The sequence below is a fragment of the Borostomias antarcticus genome (assembly GCF_949987555.1).
Source record: "Borostomias antarcticus genome assembly, chromosome: 19".
Taxonomy (NCBI): domain Eukaryota; kingdom Metazoa; phylum Chordata; class Actinopteri; order Stomiiformes; family Stomiidae; genus Borostomias; species Borostomias antarcticus.
In genome coordinates this window covers 17801211-17819752 of record NC_140252.1, presented here as the reverse complement: position 1 = coordinate 17819752, position 18542 = coordinate 17801211, and the positions used below count along the sequence as shown (strand labels likewise).

The 18542-nt window shown below is 44.3% G+C and overlaps 1 long non-coding RNA gene across 2 annotated transcripts; it reads left to right on the top strand.

Moving 5' to 3' along the window:
- Window positions 1-5031: 5031 nt before the first annotated feature.
- Window positions 5032-11279, top strand: LOC311321471. Of its 2 annotated transcripts, none has more exons than XR_014630899.1 (2): window positions 5032-5148; window positions 10530-11279. It is a non-coding gene; the product is annotated as an uncharacterized lncRNA (long non-coding RNA). The 2 variants fall into 2 exon arrangements; XR_014630900.1 differs by lacking the exon at window positions 5032-5148 and adding an exon at window positions 5820-6036.
- Window positions 11280-18542: the final 7263 nt, after the last annotated feature.

The following is an 18542-nucleotide window of genomic DNA, read 5'->3' as shown; positions in this document are numbered from 1 at the left end:
GGAATGTGGCAAAGCTTTGAGTTCTAAGAAAAGTTTAATTCAACATAGAAGAATCCACACAGGTGAGAAACCATATCAGTGTGAGGAATGTGACAAAGCTTTTTGTGCCCAGAATAATTTAGTTAAACATAGAAGAATCCACACTGGAGAGAAACCATATCAGTGTGAGGAATGTGACAAAGCTTTTAGTGCCCAGAATTATTTAGTTCAACATAGAAGAATCCACACTGGAGAGAAACCATATCAGTGTGAGGAATGTGGCAAAGCTTTTATTTGTAAGGATCATTTAAAGAGCCATAGAAGAATCCACACAGGAGAGAAACCATATCAGTGTGAGGAATGTGGCAAAGCTTTTATTCATAAGAATCATTTAAAGAACCATAGAAGAATCCACACGGGTGAGAAACAATATCAGTGTGAGGAATGTGACAAAGCTTATAGTTCCAAGAGTAATTTAGTTAAACATAGAAGAATCCACACTGGTGAGAAACCATATCAGTGTGAGGAATGTGACAAAGCTTTTTGTGCCCAGAATAATTTAGTTAAACATAGAAGAATCCACACTGGAGAGAAACCATATCAGTGTGAGGAATGTAACAAAGCTTTTAGTCAGAAGTCTGATTTAACGAACCATAGAAGAATCCACACAGGAGAAAAACCATATCAATGTGAGGAATGTGACAAAGCTTTTAGTTCCAAGAGTAATTTAGTTAAACATAGAAGAATCCACACAGGAGAAAAACCATATCAATGTGAGGAATGTGACAAAGCTTTTAGTTCCAAGAGTAATTTAGTTAAACATAGAAGAATCCACACAGGAGAGAAACCATATCAGTGTGAGGATTGTGGCAAAGCTTTTATTGCTGAGTCTGATTTAATGACCCATATAAGAATCCACACAGGAGAGAATGTGAGGAATGTGACAAAGCTTTTAGTTCCAAGAGTCATTTAGCTAAACATAAAAGAAAACACACAAGATAACCCATATCAGTGTGAGGAATGTGGCAAAGCTTTTAGTATGAAGTCTGATTTAATGAACCATAGAAGAATCCACACAGGAGATGGACCATATAAATGTTAGGCGTAAGAGTCATTAAGTTAGCTATAGAAGAATCTACACCGGAGAGAAACAATATCATTGCCAGGAATGTGATGAGGTTTCAAGTCAAAGTTTACCATAGTTTACCATCTATAGTCTAGTTTACCATAGACAAATCCACATGAGAGAACCCATATAGATGCCAGAAATGTGATAGAACTCTTAGTTATAAGACGTCTTTAATGAACAATGGAAGAATCCACAAAGGAGATGAATGACATCAGTGCCAGAAATGTGACAACTCTTTTAGTGAGTAGAGGAGTTTAGTTTGCTATAGAAAGATCCACAATAGAGAGAAGCCACATGAGTGCCAGGAACATGGCAAAGCTTTTAAGTAACAAGACTGATTGGATGTTCAGGATTTATGATCAGTGAAACAGCATTATGAAGTACAGCACAGCTTCTCTCGTGCGGTAAGCGCATAGTCTGGTTTAGAGCTGATAGCCTATTGACCTATTAATTATATTTGGTGTGTTTGACCTTTTTACTCACTCTTGAAGGTATTCGACAGGCTTCATCACCGTCCATTTTTAAAACTAGTCTTAAAACCCATTTTTATTCCTTGGCTTTCAACCTGGCATGAGACTTTGCTCCTGTTTTAATTGCCCTATTGTCTTTTATTGTTTTTGTTTCACTGTTTTATTACCGTTTGTATTCATGTATTTATGATTACTCATGTACAGCACTTTGTTGCAGCCGTGGTTGTTTTTAAAGCGCTCTATAAATAAAGTTGAGTTGAGTTGAGTAGAGTATGTTTTGTAAGGAATACTGTACATAAATTGTAGTAATTCCGAATATTGTTCAGAATGAAAGTGGACTGTCAAGTCAGAACAGAGGCCAAAGGGTCAACAATGATAGGAGGGAGGCAGAGGAAGGGAGACCCGGGCCCAGCTGGATGCCATTTAAGCGAGGGAGGGGAGGTTACCATCATAAATCAAGAGACCAAGGAAGAGTTTATGGCAGGGAGTGGAATCGAGAGAGAGAAGCAGGGCATACGACCAGATCATTGGTCTAGGTGTTGCGAAATAGCGGATACGAAGTGACTCCCCCGCAGTATAGGGGAAGGTGGTAATAACCTGTACTTTTTTCCCTGTTACCTATATTTTTCCATTATTTGCATAACCTCAAAGTTTTTATAAAGATTCTTACTTTGACACCAGATATTTTCTTCTGCTCTTTATTGGTTTGGTGAGTATCAAAATGTTTTGTTTGAGTTATTGAATTAATGATTGAGATGTACAGTAGCTAAAAGGTTTTACAGCAGGGCAATTGGGCCCCCAGCCAAGGCCAGCTAAAGGGAGCCAGGTCTATGGGCTCAAACGTGTGTCTGTGTTGTCATTGAGAAAATGTACCTCTGAGCTGAGAGAAAAGCACGAATAGAGGTCTGAGTCAAATGGTACTGCTCTGATACAGAGAGAGAGAGAGCATTGGAGCACAGACTCCTGTGGGAGATGCATTTTAAGAGGCTATGACTGATTGACTCAGGTGATGGTAGTTTAAGCAGTGACATATTAGATTCATGAGCCACGGATAACAATAAAACCTGGTGGGAGAAAGGAGATGGTAATAAAGGTTCAATAAGCCGTTGGCAGGGAATTCACACATAAGCCATCACATTGAGGTTGAGCGGTCAATAGTGTACTCTTCAACAAAATCAATTGTTTTATTTTAACTATTTGGTGAATAAATCTATTAGCCTGGCCATCATCTACCCAGAATAGCTCAGGTTTTTGTTTGGCTTCTGGTTAAAAAAGAAGTAGCATACGGTTCGGGACCAAAGCAATCATCTGGACATATGACCTAAGCTTGGGTTTCAGCCATATATCATCTGACCATTTTGTTTTGAAATTGAGAAGGAGTTTTTGTTTCAACATATTAATATTACAATGCAACCTATCTACCGACAAAGGAGAGAATCTGTAGTCACTGTTCGACAGGTGAGCTAGACACAGAGATGCACTTCCTCCTACACTGTAATAAACTCTACAAAATAAGGAACATCTACTTTAACAAGTTCAACTATGTAATTCCAGACTTCAAAGATCTTAAAGACCTCTCAAAACTAAAAATACTCCTAGGAGAAGGAGGTATCTATGGCTGCCCAATACGTAACAGCATATACATGTATATATATATTCTCATACACACACACACACACACACACACACACACACACACACACACACACACACACACACACACACACACACACAGAGCCCTCTCTCCTCCTCAAACTCTGAGCTGCAAGACAGTCTGGAGTTACAGAGAGGGGCTCTGTCTGGTTCTGGAGACTCTGGAGGGCTCTTGGTCAGTTTGAAGGAGCTTTCCAGGACCACACCCAGATTCCTAGCGTGAGAAGCTAGGGGGCCAAGAGAGTCGGCAAGAGCCTGAACCTGGTCAGGTCGTCCAAACAATGTGACTTCTGTCTTGTTTTCATTTAAATTTAAGAAATGTAATTCCATCCAAGCTTTTATGTATTTTAGGCAGTTCAGGACTGGCTGCAGGGCATCTATACTGCCTATCTTGAGGGGCAAGTACACCTGCACATCATTTGCAAAGCAGTCTACTGTACTTTGTATCTTTAACCTCTTTGATGTCCCTTGAATGTGACAATTTCCACTTGAAGATTAGGCCTACCTATCTAACTGAAGGTCCAGAAAGAGCAATCGGGCCTATGTTCAGTTCCAGTTGATATGAGTGGAGGCTATTAGGTAAATCCCTCCAACACCATCATGGTTGACAAGTGTAGCCTACCAATATTGTTACTTGTTTGTATTCCTCTCACCTTCCTGATTCCATTCCACCCCATATCTAGCTAGGGCATAGATTAGCCTTACTACTTGACAATGGAGAAAATCCTCATTTGGGTCTTTTAGGTGTTGTAGTGTATTAACACAATTGGCTACCACGCCTACGCGGACGATAAACCTACCAAAATCACCTTCTGAATCAGAAAGGGTACCGTTTTCACAGTCAAATAAGAAACGGTACAATTGTTTTCTGTGACCTTTATTTTGAAACTCCTTGAAAGAAAGCTACGGGCATGTGTCGTGAAGCTCACCCAGTCCGTCAGAGAGGATCTACTTATTGAATTGTATCACAGTTTGTTTAGGCTTCACAGGGGTGGGATAGACGTGCAGTTTTGTTGGGTTCCGGCACATAAGGGGGTGACAGGGAATGAGACTGCAGACCGACTGGCGAAAGGTGCGCTGACTAAGGTCATCTCGGTGCCTGTTCCGCTCGGGACGGGAGAGGGGAAAGCGGTGATTAGGAGGAAGGGATTTGAGTTCTGGCAGAAGAGGTGGGATGAAGACCAGAAGGGGAGGGGGTATCACAGGGTGCAGAAGTCAGTTATGGTGAAGAACTACACTGCACAGAACAGGAGGGAGGAAATCGTCATGGCTAGACTCAGGTTTGATCACACACAGGACTGAACGGCACCTTGTTTGTACTGGGGAAAAGGGGGAGTGGTACATGTGGGCACTGTGGAGCTGCAGAAAACACTGAACATGTTCTATTGCACTGTCCCAACTATGAGGACGACAGAGAGAGACTCCGGGATAAGGTCAGAGAAGCAGGACGGGAATGGACTTTGAGGGGTTTACTGGGCACGGAGGGGGAGGGGGTAGGAATCTGCAGGAAGGCTCTATTTACTTTCTTGGGTGACACACGGTTGTGGGGCAGACTGTAGTCTGTAAGCACTAGGATGATGACATGATGATGCACACTCTTGTACAGTAGGTGGCGGTATGCACCTTTAAGCTGTTTGCGATCCGCCATAAAACCCAAGGAAGAAGAAGTGTCGTGAAGCTATAATGCCGTAGAGCAAACTGCCAGCGTTTCCTAATTGTAATCCGTAAACATGTCCAAACTAGAGCTGTTCAGAGATTTTGTCAACGAGCGATTAGCAGCGACGGCTGTGGATATATTTGGGCAGTATGAAAAAACCATTGCAGAGTGCGAAGAAGAAATCTGTCGATCCAGGGAGAAAATCGCGCAACTGCAAAATATGTTGGACATTCAACCCGCGATCAAGCTGCATCGAACAGGTTATTTTCACCCTCATCTGCTGTTGTTAGAGTCACTATTTCGTGTTCTTACAGGGATATTATGGAATATTTGAACTAGGGCCTCATTGTCGACTTAACTATGATGTTTTTGGCTGATGGAGATCATTTGTTAATTCCATGCGGTAGATCGGCAGCTTTGGGTCGTTCCAATTTCCTCTGGTGGCTAATGCTAGTGAAACACAAAGAAGTCACGTTAGCCTGTTCAAAAAACACCCCAAAATACCCAAAGTGCATCCAAAAACAAATATGAGCAAAGTCTCTCGGGGATTCTTTTGTGTCTATTTACCATTTGAATTCAAACTATCGTGTAATTCTTTCTGGTTTGGGGATATTTATTTCTGTCGCTGGTGCTATGAAACCAATGTGCACATAGAAGATGGCGCAGCTATGTTCGGCATGCCGTCGGCCACGTCTACTCAGTTTTGTGTTTGTCATTGCTCTGTTTTTAAATGTTTGCTGTCGGGATGTTTCGGCTCTATTTGCCTACGATCGTCAAACTTTACAAAGCATCCGAGTTTGAGTCGATGCAAATGTTTATTTCACAGTCAAATAAGAAACGGTACAATTGTTTTCTGTGACCTTTATTTTGAAACTCCTGTAAAGAAAGCTACGGGCATGTGTCGTGAAGCTATAATGCCGTAGAGCAAACTGCCAGCGTTTCCTAATTTTAAACCGTAAACATGTCCAAACTAGAGCTGTTCAGAGATTTTGTCAACGAGCGATTAGCAGCGACGGCTGTGGATATATTTGGGCAGTATGAAAAAACGCTTGCAGAGTGCGAAGAAGAAATCTGTCGATCCAGGGAGAAAATCGCGCAACTGCAAAATATGTTAGACATTCAACCCGAGATCAAGCTGCATCGAACAGGTTATTTTCACCCTCATCTGCTGTGTTTAGAGTCACTATTTCGTGTTCTTACAGGGATATTCTGGAATTTTTGAACTAGGGCCTCATTTTCGACTTGCCTATGATGTTTTTGGCTGATGGAGATCATTTTCAGTTAATTCCATGCGGTAGATCGGCAGCTTTGGGTCGTTCCAATTTCCTCTGGTGGCTAATGCTAGTGCAACACAAAGAAGTCACGTTAGCCTGTCCAAAAAACACCCCCAAATATCCAAAGTGCATCCAAAAACAAATAGGCTCTGTGCACCAGCTCCACTACTTCCTGAAAGTCACTTGGCATCTTTATTTCCAGTTCTATATGATTGGATTAAGTGATTAATCAGGTGTGCGGCAGACCCAGCGCACACCTGATTAATCACTTAATCCAATCATATAGGACAGGAAATAAAGATGCCAAGTGACTTTCAGGAAGTAGTGGAGCTGGTGCACAGAGCCTATTAAATATGAGCAGGGGATTCTTGTGTCTACCATTTGAATTCAAACTATCGTGTAATTCTTTCTGGTTTGGGGATCTATATTTCTGTCGCTGGTGCTATGAAACCAATGTGCTACTGAAGATGGCGCCAGTATGTTCGGCATGCCGTCGGCCGCGTCTACTCAGTTTTGTGTTCGTCATTGCTCTGTATTTAAATGTTTGCTGTCGGGATGTTTCGGCTCTATTTGCCTACGATCGTCAAACTTTACAAAGCATCCGAGTTTCTGATTCGATGCAAATGTTTTTTAGAGCCGATATGCGAGATCAGAATGCCCCCCCCCCCTGTTAGCAGATATTCCTGCTTACCTACGCCGGTCACCTGGTGCCTCTCCCCGGATCAAACGCCGGAGGAGACGGGGAAAGCGGAGTGGTGTTATGGTGAAAGTCAAGGCTCTCCTGTCGTCGTCTTGTCTGGAAAATCCGCGACTCATGCGTGGGGGATATTGTTATTCCTCTACTGTCAGGCGATCGCTGCAGATCAAGAGGCCATGGGTGCGGATTGACGTGCACAGCCTAGACCTGGTCCAGGGTGATATCTATACAGATAACGCCCTGTTACTCTCAATGCAATTTGCCTATGAAAGCGCTTCATCGGCCCGGTCGTCCGAGTCTACAGACAAAACCGTTTCGTTACTCACCAAAGTAAACACATCGTTGGAAAGACGAAAGCCTTTTCTCCTAAGTCGCTACAGTTTGTAGTCCCCCACCTTTCAAATAAAAGGCAAATTTGTACACTTATATCCACAGCGCATCGACTGTCTTCTTCTACCGGCGAATCGGCGCTCTCCGCTTTGTTTAGCCTACTCACTGCTGCCGCCCATTTCGGGGATGATGCATTACATCTTAAAGTCTCTCAACACCATTTAAGATGTAATGCATCATCCCCGACATGGGCGGCAGCAGTGAACTCCTAGCGGCGGTACCATCTCCAATGAATTCACACCGGAGGAGTTCACTGCTGCCCTCCAGCATGCAAAACCAGGGAATGCTCCGGGGCCTGATTCTATCTGCCTGGATCTTATACTCCATGCCGCACCTGCCTTGAAGTCCTGGTTAAGAGCGTTCCTCTCTTCCTGCTTACGGCAACTCAAGATCCCCAAAATCTGGAGAAGAGCCTGAAGGGGACCCCAAGAGCTACCGCCCCATTTCTCTGTTATATATCCCCTTCAAGATCCTCGAGCATCTCATCTACGCCCGCGTCAAACCAATCATCGACCCGCTGCTCCCACAGGAGCAGGCCGGGTTCTGACATGGGAGATCGACCGTAGATCACTTTGATGACTCAAGACATCGAGGATAGCTTTTCAGCTAAAAAGAAGGCCGGAGCCGTCTTTATAGATATGACGGCTACCAACGACACCGTATGGCACCGCGGCCTCACCTGCAAGCTGCTCCGTCTGCTGCCGGACAGGCACATGGTCAGCATGATCATGGAGCTTGTCCGAAACCGCAGCTTCACCCTCACCACCGGTAGTGGACAGCGAAGCAGGTTGCGATGCTTTAAGAACAACGGCCCCCAGGGATCTGTCGTGGCCCCCCTCCTTTATAACATAGACACTAGGGATGGGCAAACGATCAATTTTTTTTTCGATAATTGAAAGAAGTAACAAAACTATAGATTAATTGATAAGCTTTTTTCCATTAAAACAACGCCTAAGGCAGAAATAACAAATAAAGCATGTTTCCTTGAAAATAGCCTTATTTCTTGTGTTCTGATAACGTTAGCCTACATTAGGCTGTCCACACATGCTGACGTGATTGCACTCAAAACGGCATTCAAACAAGACACTTCAGTCCAATAACAACCCTCTTAAATAAACAAGGCAGTGAGTAGCGTATTGTTTAACACATTTTATGTTAAATAAATAAAAAATATAGCAAAAATAAGCTAACCTTACTCACCAGCAGTAACATAAAAAAAACGAAATACTCGGATGATTGGAAACATAAACATTAGTGTCCTTAAAAGCGTCCAGCTTTAACTTAATCCAGTGAGAGCCTAGTAGGCCTACTGGTTCTTGTTCAGAAAGATGAACATATTAACATGCTCAGGGGTGAGACGCGAATGCAATCTGGTGACAGTCAGGCCAGCCACAAAAAACACTCGCTCTGAGGGGACCGAGGTTGCTGGGATGCAGAGGTAGGTTTGCGCTATTTTGGCCAACCTGCAGTAAGCCGTGTCGCCTTTTAAATAAAAATGATCCCACGCCAAACTTCGTTTTGCCCGCTTCGTCTTCAACATGGCTAGGCTGTTATGCTGCTGCTGGACTGGCAAAATATTAATATGCATCAACTATAGGCTACCGTTACTTGGGGAACCTGTTGCGTCATCGCGTTTTTCATTTATTAATGATTATCGAGCACATTTTGTGAACGACCAAAATCCTTAATCAATTATCGATCTTCCATCATTGATGCCCATCCCTAATAGACACCTATGACCTGCCGATCACAGTCTCTACGAAGTATGCATACGCAGGCGACCTTGCGCTGGTGTACTCAGCTGGAGACTGGAAGGGCGTGGAGGAGACCTTGAGCCAGGACATGCAGACACTAGCGGCATTCCTCCAGATATTGAGATTGAAGCTCAGAGAGGCAAAGACGGTGTCAGAGGCCTTCCACCTTAACAACAAGGAAGCAAAATGTGAGCTCCGAGTGCACATCGACGGAACACTCCTGCCATGCAGAGCCAAACCAACCTCTCTCATTGGACAGGTCGCTCACGTTCCACCGACACCTCGAGTCACTGCGCAAGAAGTTAACAGCTCGTGTGGCATTGATGAGGCGACTGGTCCGATCAAGCTGGGGCGCCGGCGGAAAAACACTGCGTACGGCAGCGCTAGCCCTGGTCTATTCGATCATGGAATATTGTGCACCGGTTTGGTGTCACAGCGCATCAACGGAGCTTTGCACATCATGACAGGATGCCTGTGTCCCACTCCTGTGGACAACCTTCTCTCATCCTTGCAGGCATCCAGCCGCACAGGAACCACAGCACGTCTCGCTGGGCCGTGGAGCTTAACCACCTGCTCCATGCCAGGCTCACTGCAACAGCGGAGCCACAGCGGAGTGGGAGGCAAACACCTCCAGACTGTGATTTCATACTGGCCGGTCCTTTCTCTCCCAGGATGGACTTACCCAGGCCAGCGTGGGTGAGGCTTAATCGCCTCCAGACCGGCGTCGGACGCGTCCGCTCATCGATGCACAGATGGGGCTTGGTATCTTATGTGGCGTGCGAGTATGGCACTGCGGAACAAACCGCAGACCACATCATCCAGGACTGTCCAATATATTGGACACCCAACGGAATGCGTGGCCTGACGGTCGTGGATGACGAAACAGTGACGTGGCTCCTGGAGGTGTGCCCGGATATATAGCCTGTAGCCTGGGTGACCCCAGGCTCGGGGTGGTAAAAGGATAGCCCCTCGGCCTGGGAGGAGAGGATGAACAAACTTACCCAAACTAAGAAGAAGGTGCCAGTCATACTGTGACTGGCAGTACTTGAAGCTCAAAACGAGTGAATACCAACAGAATGAATGAATGAATATGAATGGTGCTATATAAATAAAATGACATTGACTAATCAGCCCTTCCAACGATCAAAAATACAATACCAATTGGTATTATTAAAGGGGAGAAATATTCGACCGAAATAACATTTCCGAACTATTTTTGAGGAGTTTGGGTCTGCTCCCCCTGATGTCTCACTATGCTTGGGAGGCTATAAAAGACATTTGTATCCCCTTTACCGCTTAAATGTTACAGCCTACCACCACATAGAAATTAGGCGTGTTTGGTGATTGAAACTAGCAAACAAAACAACAAAAATCACCTGTTTATTCTTCCAAGATGGCGGCAGGTTGAAAAGTGCACGTCCGTTGCTAGGTGACTTGCCTCTATTGGATTTTCGCTTTCAGACATGTTAGGCTGTAGAATAATGACGTATGAGTTATGGTAATATTTGTCCTTCTATTTCCCCTAGATGTCCAGCAGCTCTCTCTCCCAGAGCCCCCACAGATTAAAGAGGAACAGGAGCTGTGGACCAGTCAGGGGGGAGAGCAGCTTCAAGGGCTGCAGTCTGATACTACCGACTCCATATTTACTTCTCCCAGAGTGAAAACCCACTGTGATCCAGAGGACTCGTCTCAACTCCCACCTCTTGACCAAACTCCAACTGTGGAGAACAGAGAAAGAGAGTTTCTACTCACCGACACAATTGAGACACAAATCAAAGAGTCTGATGAAGAGGACTATGGAGCACCAGAACCAGCCAGTGACTCTCAGCCCGATTCTGTAACTCCGGACTGTCCTGCAGCTCAGAGTTTAAAAGAAGAGAAGGAGAGAGGAGAGCTTCTGCCTGGACTAACAGCTGGCTGCCCCAAGCTTCTGCCTACCAGAATGCTGAAATTGCCCATCAAATCAAAGAGAACACAGGCTAGGTGTTCTAAATCTATCCCCAGGCCTATTACCAGTTCCCGCCCTGGAAGTGAGAGTGAAGATGTTTCTTTTGGGAAGGCTGAGAGCAAGACAGAGAAACCATATCAGTTTGAGGAATGTGACAAAGCTTTGAGTTCTAAGAAAAGTTCAATTAAACATAGAAGAATCCACACAGGTGAGAAACCATATCAGTGTGAGGAATGTGGCAAAGCATTTAATGCGAATAATAATTTAAAGGACCATAGAAGAATCCACACAGGAGAGAAACCATATCATTGTGAGGAATGTGACAAAGTTTTTAGGGCCCAGAGTAATTTAGTTAAACATAGAAGAATCCACACAGGAGAGAAACCATATCAGTGTGAGGAATGTGGCAAAGCTTTTAATCAGAAGTATGATTTAATGAACCATAGAATAATAATCCACACAGGAGAGAAACCATATCAATGTGAGGAATGCGGCAAAGATTTGAGTTCTAATCAAAGTTTAATTAGACACAGAAGAATCCACACAGGTGAGAAACCATATCAGTGTGAGGAATGTGGCAAAGCGTTTACCGGGAGTCATAATTTAAAGCACCATAGAAAAATCCACACAGGAGAGAAACCATATCAATGTGGCAAAGCTTTTATTTGCAAGGATCATTTAAAGAACCATACAAGAATCCACCCAGGAGAGAAACCATATCAGTGTGAGGAATGTGGCATAGCTTTTAATTCCGAGAGTAATTTAGTTAAACATAGAAGAATCCACACAGGAGAGAAACCATCAGTGTGAGGATTGTGGCAAAGCTTTTATTGCCAAGTCTGATTTAATGACCCATAGAAGAATCCACACAGGAGAGAAACCATATCAATGTGAGGAATGTGACAAAGCGTTAAGACCCAAGAGTAATTTAGATAAACATAAAAGAAAACACACGAGATCAGTGTGAGGAATGTGGCAAAGCTTTTAGTATGAAGTCTTTAAAACCCATTTTTATTCCTTTGCTTTCAACCTGGCATGAGACTTTGCTCCTGTTTTAATTGCCCTACTGTCTTTTGTTTTTATTGTTTCATTGTTTTGTTACTGTTCATGCTCATGTACAGCAATTTGTTGCAGCCGTGGTTGCTTTAAAGCGCTCTATAAATAAAGTTGAGTTGAGTTGAGTAGAGTATGTTTTGTAAGGAATACTGTACATAAATTGTAGTAATTCCGAATATTGTTCAGAATGAAAGTGGACTGTCAAGTCAGAACAGAGGCCAAAGGGTCAACATTGATAGGAGCGAGGCAGAGGAAGGGAGACCCAGGCCCAGCTGGATGCCATTTAAGCGAGGGAGGGGAGGTTACCATCATAAATCAAGAGACCAAGGAAGAGTTTATGGCAGGGAGTGGAATCGAGAGAGAGAAGCAGGGCATACGACCAGATCATTGGTCGAGGTGTTGCGAAATAGTGGATACGAAGTGACTCCCCCGCAGTCTAGTGGAAGGTGGGAATAAAAACTATGAAAGAATCCCTTCACAAAAACTGATAAGGAGACCTAGCTAAGTCTGGGAAGGTGATAAACAGCCCCCATGCCCCCCCCCCCTCTCTGTTCAAGGTCTGGTGTTTATAGGAAATGACAAATGACAAACAAATGGCTATATTGTGAGAAACAACCATCTTTAGTGTGTAATGATGTGAATAACAGTATAATCCATTAGTAAAAATACTTAGAGGTGCATATCATTTATTGGAAATGTAACCACTTAAAGTAGAAGTAACCATTTATGTCATGTATCTGTTTTTAGTAAAAAATCAACTATGTAACCTTGTAGACATGTAAGACAGCAATGACAAATGTAATGAATAGAAAAAATGTCTATGTATGTATTCATGTATTAACTGTTTGAATATATAGTTAACGCTTAAAACTAGATGTTTAATAAGCTGTTAATTAGACAATTCATTCTGTGATGTCCTGCTTTGGGTGAGAGAGAGAAGCTGTTGAATGCAGGAATTGTTAATCAGTCAGGGAGAGAGAAAAGAAAAGAAAAGAAGGGAGAGTGATGAAGGGAAAGTGATGTCAACACCCTGCCCCTCAGGGATGTGGTCAAAGGTAGGCTCTCAAAGAGAGGGACTTCGCTTCTTTTCCATCAACAGAGGCGTGGAAGAAGTCAGCGGCTGAAAACCTAGGAGTTATTCTTTCGCATGTAAATATTCTTGTAAAGTGTACTTTTTTTCCCTGTAATTGTATAACCTCAAAGTTTTTATAAAGATTCTTACTTTGACACCAGATATTTTCTTCTTCCCTTTATTGGTTTGGTGAGTATCAAAATATTTTGTTTGAGTTATTGAATTAATGATTGAGATGTAGCTAAAATGTTTTACAGCAGGGCAATTGGGCCCCCAGCCAAGGCCAGCTAAAGGGAGCCAGGTCTATGGGCTCACAATGTGGGTGCGGAAAAGGCACGGTCTCCTCTACTTCTCAGCCTAGATTTGGGGACATCGAGGATCATCTGGTGGCCTGGTCTAAGAGCTCAGGAGGGCTGTGTAGGTCGATCAGGTCTACGAGGCAGTCTGGGGCCAAACCGTTTAAGGCTTTAAAAACAAATAAAAGAACCTTGAAATCAATCCTAAAACGAACAGGAAGCCAGTGCAGAGATGAGAGCACAGGGGTAATTTGCTCCTATTTCCTGGTGCCTGTTAGGAGGCGAGCTGCCGCATTCTGAACTACCTGTAGGCGTTGTAGAGCAGACTGTTCAATGCCCATGTACAGGGAGTTACAGTAGTCTATTTGAGACGTTATAAGTGCATGGATAACTCTCCAGGTCCTTTTCGGATAAGTATGGTTTAACCTTAGCCAGAAGCCTCTTGGTCAGTTTGAAGGAGCCAGATTCCTAGCGTGTGGGCCTGCGTGAGAAGCTAGGGGGGCAAGAGAGTCGGCAAGAGCCTGAACCTGGTCAGGCCGTCCAAACAAGATGACTTCTGTCTTGTTTTCATTTAAATTTAAGAAATGTAATTCCATCAAAGCTTTTATGTCTTTTAGGCAGTTCAGGACTGGCTGCAGGGCATCTATACTGCCTATCTTGAGGGGCAAGTACACCTACACATCATCGGCAAAGCAGTCTACTGTACTTTGTATCTTAAACCTCTTTGATGTCCCTTGAATGTGACAATTTCCACTTGAGGATTAGGCCTACCTCTCTAACTGAAGGTCCAGAAAGAGCAATCGGGCCTATGTTCAGTTCTAGTTGATATGAGTGGAGGCTATTAGGTAAATCCCTCCAACACCATCATGGTTGACAAGTGTACCAATATTGTTACTTGTTTGTATTCCTCTCACCTTCCTGATTCCATTCCACCCCATATCTAGCTAGGGCGCAGATTAGTTAGCCTCACTACTTGAAAATTGAGAAAATCCTCATTTGGGTCCATGTCTTTTAGGTGTTGTAGTGTATTAATACAATTGGCTACCACACCTACGCGGACGATAAACCTACCAAAAATCACCTTCTGAATCTGAAAGGGTACAGTTTTCAAATGTCAGTTGTCAAATAAGAAACGGTACAATTGTTTTGTGTGACCTTTATTTTGAAACTCCTTGAAAGAAAGCTACGGGCATGTGTCGTGAACCTATAATGCCGTAGAGCAAACTGCCAGCGTTTCCTAATTTTAAACCGTAAACATGTCCAAACTAGAGCTGTTCAGAGATTTTGTCAACGAGCGATTAGCAGCGACGGCTGTGGATATATTTGGGCAGTATGAAAAAACGCTTGCAGAGTGCGAAGAAGAAATCTGTCGATCCAGGGAGAAAATCGCGCAACTGCAAAAGATGTTAGACATTCAACCCGAGATCAAGCTGCATCGAGCAGGTTATTTTCACCCTCATCTGCTGTTGTTAGAATCACTATTTCGTGTTCTTACAGGGATATTCTATAATCTTTGAACTAGGGCCTCATTTTCGACTTGCCTATGATGTTTTTGGCTGATGGAGATCATTTTCAGTTAATTCCATGCGCTAGATCGGCAGCTTTGGGTCGTTCCAATTTCCTCTGGTGGCTAATGCTAGTGCAACACAGTCACGTTAGCCTGTTCAAAAAACACCCCCAAATACCCAAAGCGCATCCAAAAACATTTTTTTTGTGTCTATTTACCATTTGAATTCAAACTATCGTGTAATTCTTTCTGGTTTGGGGATCTATATTTCTGTCGCTCGTGCTCGCACTTTGTTGACATTGACAAGCGCTGGCTTTAGGCTGGCTCTAGACCAGGGGTCTCAAACTCAAATTGGCTTGGGGCCACTGCTGGTATCGTCAACTCATAGGAGGGCCAAGTCAACTTCAACTACTACTAACTATAAGAAAGTGCAATATTTCGGAAAATGTCATTTTTCATTTCCATAACTAGACTCACAACTCAGTCTCTAAATGTTGCAAGACTATTCCATAACTAACATTTTCATCATACAAATTCAAACCGGTTTCCATTCATTTTAATATATTTTAACAGTTAGTGCTGCAAATCTTTTTTCCTTACTTTTATTTGATCTTGAATAGCCTACATTTGTACTACCTACTATTCTGTTTTAACTGCAAGATGCATCACTACTGTAAGCCTGCCCTGGACCTGTAGCTAGCTACTTGCATTTATTAAAGTTCAGGTTTGTTTCCATTTCTTACCAGACACTTGAATACATGTGTAGGCTACTACTCTATTTCTGGCTAGACACTTATCTTGAAAGACTGAGACGTCAGCCCTCTCAACTGTGTGGCTCGTTTTTTTCTCTCGTCTCCCGACACTCTCCATGTTTACTAGCCTAATGAATAGCTCATTATATTCCTTCAGAACGGCCACTTTGTTCTTGCATATCAGGCAGGTAGCATTTCCATTGAACTCTACAAAAAATACTACAATGTCCATCTTTCTTGAAACGGTCTGTGTTCCTAACGTTAGTTAATCATGAAAACAGCCTCTCGGTAGCTAGCTGCATTCCGTTCACAGTCGCGTGCGGATTGATTGCACCTGTGACTGCATCGTTCACCTTGCGCGCTGTGCACAATAACAGAATTTCGCCCCACAATTTGAATTTCGCATTGTAGGCCTGCCTGCCGGCGCCGTTTACAAGGAATTATTTTGCGGGCCGGATTACATTATATTTCTGACATCATGTCGCGGGCCGGATGGAGTGGTGTGGTGGGCCGCAAATGGCCCGCGGGCCGCGAGTTTGAGACCCCTGCTCTAGACGGATCTGACCGAGCTTTACTCCGCCTACCGACTCACAGACAGAAATATAAGTTCCACAAACCAGAACGGATTACACGATAGTTTGAATTATTAAGTGTTTCAGACAATATTAGCTGATCATATTCAGCCAAATGCCTCAGAACTCATTGGACGGCGCTTCACAGTGCAGATGGACAATGGCATACTGCGAGTTTTTCAAGGCAAAGAAGTGGAATGTTCTGCAAAGGCCAAGTGAATCACCTGACCTGAATAGAATTGAGCACACATTTCACTTGCTGAAGACAAAACTGAAGGGAAACCGCCCAAAGAACAAGCAGGAACTGAAGACAGTTGCAGTAGAGGCCTGGCAATGCATCACCGGGGATGAAACCCGGTGGGGGCGAGGCAGACACCTTCTCATGGTGCTCCCCCCGTCAGTAGCTGCGATTAACCACTGTAAGCGAAGAAAAGTCTGCCAACTGAGAGCCACCACCCGGGCTGGTGTTCGGCTGTCACAGGCAGGGAGAGCAGCCGGCAGAGCTGAACACTGAAGGGCTCACCCCCAGTAAAACCGACGTCATCGAGCACCTGGCCTGCACCACCAAGGCCCTCGTCATCCTCCTCCAGGAGACCCACTGTGTAAATGGACTGCACTTATATAGATGCATGTTGCGATGCCTTAAGAACGGGGTCCCCCAGGGATCTGTCATGGCCCCTCCTTTATAACATAGACACCTACAGTATGACCTGCCAATCACGGCCTCCAGGAAGTATGCCTACGCAGACGACCTTGCGCGGGTATACACAGCTAGAGACTGGCAGGCCGTGGAAGAGACCTTGAGCCAGGACATGCAGACACTAGCGGCATGCCTCCAGAAATCGAGATTGAAGCTCAGCGAGGCAAAGACGGCGTCGGCGGCCTTCCACCTTAACAACAAGGAAGCAAAATGTGAGCTCCGAGTGCACATCGATGTAAAACACTCCTGCCATGCAGCGCCAAACCAACCTATCTCGGCATAACATTGGACAGGTCGCTCACTACATCTGATGTGCAGAGTGGGAGGCAAACACCTCCAGATTCCGTGATTTCATCCTGGCCGCCGGTCCTTTCCCTCCCCGATGGACTTACCCAGGCCGGCGTGGGTGAGGAATAATCGCCTCCAGACCGGCGTCGGACGCTTCCGCTCATTGGAAATATCCTTCTGAGGCTTGGTATCTTGTGTGGCGTGCGAGTGTGGCGTGCGAGTGTCTGAGGAACAAACCGCAGACCACATCATCCAGGACTGTCCAATATATTGGACACCCAACGGAATGTGTGGACTGATGGTCGTGGATGAAGAAATGGTGACGTGGCTCCTGGAGGTGTGCCCGGATATATACTGTAGCCTGGGTGACCCCCGCACCCAGGCTCGGGGTGGTAAAAGAATAGCCCCTCGGCCTGGGAGGAGAGGATGAACCAACTTACCCAAACTAAGAAGAAGAAGGTGCCAGTCATACACCTGTGACTGGCACACAACTGGCAGAACTTGAAGCTCAAAACAAGAGTGAACAGCAACAAAAAGATATTGCGGGGGATTTTGTCTAAAAAAAATTGGGCGCTACCCCAAACTTGATTTGTATGAATGGTGCTATATAAATAAAATTACATTGACTAATGAGGCCTTCCAATGAAAAAAAAAAATACAATATCAATTGGTATTATTAAAGGGGAGAAATATTCGACCGAAATAACATTTCCGAACTATCTTTGAGGAGTTTATGAGTCTGCTCCCCCTGATGACTCACTATACTTGGGAGGCAAGTATAAAAGACATTTTTATCCCCTTTACCGCTTAATTTGTACAGCCTACTACCACATAGAAAGTAGGCGTGTTCGGTGATTGAAACTAGCGAACAAAACAACAAAAATCAGCTGTCTATTCTTCCAAGATGGCGGCAGGTTGAAACGTGCACGTCCCCATTGCTAGGTGACTTGCCTCTATTGGATTTTTGCCTTCAGACATGTTAGGCTGTAGAATAATGACGTATGCGTCATGGTAATATTTGTCCTTCTATTTCCCCCAGATGTCCAGCAGCTCTCCCTCCCAGAGCCCCCACAGATTAAAGAGGAACAGGAGCTGTGGACCAGTCAGGGGGGAGTTCAGCTTCAAGGGCTGCAGTCTGATACTACCGACTCCATATTGACTTCTCCCAGAGTGAAAACCCACTGTGATCCAGAGGACTCGTCTCAACTCACACATTTTGACCAAACTCCAACTGTGGAGGACAGAGAAAGAGAGTTTCTACTCACCAACACAATTGAGATACAAATCAAAGTAGAGTCTGATGAAGAGGACTATGGAGCACCAGAACCAGCCAGTGACTCTCAGCCCA